The sequence below is a fragment of the Micropterus salmoides genome, unplaced genomic scaffold, assembly GCF_014851395.1.
Source record: "Micropterus salmoides isolate LMB-PRFRI ecotype aquatic unplaced genomic scaffold, ASM1485139v1 Ms_hic_scaffold_10, whole genome shotgun sequence".
NCBI lineage: Eukaryota > Metazoa > Chordata > Actinopteri > Centrarchiformes > Centrarchidae > Micropterus > Micropterus salmoides.
In genome coordinates this window covers 2,645,994-2,649,996 of record NW_024040041.1, presented here as the reverse complement: position 1 = coordinate 2,649,996, position 4,003 = coordinate 2,645,994, and the positions used below count along the sequence as shown (strand labels likewise).

The 4,003-nt window shown below is 39.7% G+C and overlaps 1 long non-coding RNA gene across 1 annotated transcript; it reads right to left on the bottom strand.

The window, feature by feature from the left end:
• Nucleotides 1-2,196: 2,196 nt before the first annotated feature.
• LOC119918898 lies at nt 2,197-4,003 on the bottom strand. Its single transcript, XR_005447507.1, has 2 exons — nt 3,805-4,003; nt 2,197-3,184 (listed from the first exon to the last, which is right to left on the bottom strand). It is a non-coding gene; the product is annotated as an uncharacterized LOC119918898 (long non-coding RNA).

The following is a 4,003-nucleotide window of genomic DNA, read 5'->3' as shown; positions in this document are numbered from 1 at the left end:
ATCTGTAATCAGCAAACTATACACTACATGACATTCAGATTGTTGCTATAGTGAATGTGCTGCTGAAGGTCTGGACTGTTTTGCAGTATTCTCCACTAGATGTCCCTCTAGCCCTATTTGTCTTTTCAGCTGGCCTTCTCAACTGCAGCAAAGGCTACCAGGCATTCACAGTAAGAAATCAGTACTCTGTTTCATGGAAATGCTGATCAAATCAAATCAAGTTTGTTTGTCACTATACACAATTATACTCAGTACAACATGTGGCGAAATTGTGAAACAAAGAAACAATACCCCAGGCTCCTCTTGTTGAACAGTTTTCCCTGAACTTCTCATATATTCAGTCTGTGGACGTCTTTTAAAATGGTTAATATACATACATATATACATACATACATATACACATACATACATACATACATATATATACACATACATACATACATATATACACATACATACATACATATATACACATACATACATACATATATATACACATACATACATACATACATATACACATACATACATATACATACATACATACATACATACATACATACATACATACACATATATATACATACATACATATATATATATATACACACACACACACACACACACGCAATACATAATTACATATATATTCACAAAAGTGAGTACACCCCTCACATTATTGTAAATATTTGATTATATCTTTTCATGTGACTTTGCTACAATGTAAAGTAGTGAGTGTACAGCTTGTATAACAGTGTACATTTGCTGTCCTCTCAAAATAACACATCACACAGACATTAATGTCTTAACTGCTGGCAACAAAAGTGAGTACACCTCTAAGTGAAAATGTCTAACGTGGGCCCAAAGTGTCAATATTTTGTGTGGCCATCATTATTTTCCAGCACTGCCTTAACCCTCTTGGGCATGGAGTTCACCAGAACTTCACAGGTTGCCACTGGAGTCCTCTTCCACTCCTCCATGACATCACGGAGCTGGTGTATGTTAGAGACCTTGCACTCCTCCACCTTCCTTTTGAGGACGCCCCACAGATGCTCAATAGGGTTTAGGTCTGGAGACATGCTTGGCCAGTCCATCAACTTCACCCTCAGCTTCTTTAGCGAGGCAGTGGTCATCTTGGAGGTGTGTTTGGGGTCGTTATCATGTTGGAATAATACCCTGTGGCCCAGTCTCTGAAGGGAGGGGATCATGCTCTGCTTCAGTATGTCACAGTACATGTTGGCATTCAAGGTTCCCTCAATGAACTGTAGCTCCCCAGTGCCAGCAGCACTCATCCAGCTCCAGACCATGATATTCCCACCACCATGCTTGACTGTAGGCTTGACACACTTGTCTTTGTCCTCACCTGGTTGGCGCCACACATGCTTAACACCTTCTGAACCAAATAAGTTTATCTTGGTCTCATCAGACCACAGGACATGGTTCCAGTAATCCATGTCCTTAGTCTGCTTGTCTTCAGCAAACTGTTTGCAGGCTTTCTTGTGCATCATCTTTAGAAGAGGCTTCTTTCTGGGACGACAGCCATGCAGACCTGAGCACGTGCACTCAGGTTCTTTGGTTGACCATGGCAAGGCCTGTTCAGAGTGGAACCTGTCCTGTTGAACCGCTGTATGGCCACTGTGGTGCAGCTCAGTTTCAGGATCTTGGCAATCTTCATAGCCTAGGCCATCATATATAAAGCAACCATTCTTTTTTTCAGATCCTCAGAGAGTCCTTTGCCATGAGGTGCCATGTTGAACTTCAAGTGACCAGTATGAGGGAGTGTGAGAACATTAACACCAAATTAAACACACCTGCTCCCTATTCACACCTGAGACCTTGTAACACTAACGAGTCAAATGACAACGGGGAGGGAAAATAATTTGGCCTAATTTGGACATTTTCCCTTAGGGGTGTAATCACTTTTGTTGCCTGCAGTTTAGACATTAATGGCTGTGTGATGTGTTATTTTGAGGGGACAGCAAATTTACACTGTTATACAAGCTGTACACTCACTACTTTACATCGTAGCAAAGTGATATATATATATATATATGTATATCCATGTTTAAAAACAGAATGATGCATTATCTCTGCCTTATGAATGTGACTCAGGGTGCACGTTTCTGCTTTTTTGCATTGTTCTTTTTGGTTTCATGCAATATGGTCCCGCTCTATAGATGCATACAAACAAGACACTTCAGAGACATAAGAGACTTTATTATTACCATGAATGACATGAATGAATAATCAGCATCAACAAACAGTTACATTTACCCACGCTAAATACAAAAAGCCAAAGAAAGGTACAGTAAAATGTGAAACAAAGTGCACTTGGTCTATGTCTATGTCTAACATTACAGTCTGTCAGTGGGTACATGAATGTAACAGAGTGGAAGATGCCAACTGTGTCTGTTTTGAGTGTCCCGTAGCAGCGGCCTGAAGGGAGCCAGTCACGCTCTTTGGTGGTTAGGACAATATTGCAATACAGCTATTTGTAATAAATACTTAAAAACAACTGGGATAACACTCAATCAAGAGCCAAGAGAATGCTTAACATCAAACTGATCCTATTAGCAGGAGGAATTTGTTCTTTCTGTGGGTCTATTCACGACATGTTCCTCGTCCTTTGGCTGCGAAAAACCTACTTTCTTATCTGAATATTTTTATATTTGTGTTCTTCTCACTGGTTTGAAGTTGGTGCAGCTCAGTTAGGATCGTTTGCTTATGCTGCCAGATCAATGCTAAAACTTGACAAACCACAGTGAATGATGAAATACATGAAGGGCAAAATACAAATAAGAAATAGAAACAAGAAAATTAATAAAAAAAATACATTAAAATAACCAGAATAAATATAAGAAATAAGAACAAGAAAAGATAAACATTAAAATAAGCAGGCAGCTCAGATAAAATCTGAATATGCTTTCTAATTGAAGATTCTGACCTGCCTCATTTCCTCAGGCAGGTCGTTCCAGAGCCTCAGGCCCTGACACAGATCTCAAACTATGAAAAGGCTTACAAAGAACTAAAAGATCCAAAATATAATCCACAGCCAGGTTATGAAGAACCTTAAAAGTAATCAATAAGATCTTAACGTCAAGCAATAAGGAAGCAGAAGTAAAGCCAGTGATTTACCAACTTCCATTCTTGCTAATGTTGATCTCTTCCACTTGTCACAGCAAAACTGCAACCATACAAAATTTCAAAGAGCATTAACATGCATTTATCACAAAGACACAACTCCAAAAATCAATGAGATGAGAGTGAAAACAGAGTCAGAGTCAACAGGAGATAATTGTGCACATAACACCAGCAGTCCTTAGCACAGCCCCCCCCAAACCCGTCCAGCGTCACTGTGTATGAAGACACTGGTACAAGGATTGGGAGTGACCAGACCAAGAAAGGCATGAAGGAGGACTGGCAGCACGCTGTAAGTGTGAGATTAAACTACATCTCCACTCTTAACAAGTCACTGGGTCTGTTACTGGATCCTAAAATATATTTTGTTTAAACTGTGAAAAGGCCTTTGAAATACAGCAGGGAAAGGCATGACAATGCAGTACACGCTCAAAACATATTACACTAAATTCTAGAAAATCCCTCCTAAAGTTAAAGTTACTTTAAAGATATTAAGAACTCAGAAAGACGTAAAAAGGCTAGTTAACATGTTTGGTTCTTTTGTGACCTGTTAACATTAAACACAAGATAAACAAAAAGTGTAAAAACATGGAGCACATTCAAATGAATTTGCTAGAGTATAAAGTTAGTTTAGTTGTTTGTCTGCGTTGTTTAGTGCATGCTTACCTCCTGCAACTCACAGCCATTTCCTCCCTGGCAGTCAAGCGTCTGCTCTCTCCAGCTCTCATTCATCTATATTTGGAGCATTTCTGCGCTGATCTTCCTGCCGTCTGCCCTCAGCCTCATCTTGTGCTCTTGTGCTCCCTATCCATATTCCAGTCCCTCTATCTATCCTTCTGTGCCGTCAGTCTGTCTCACTCCCAAA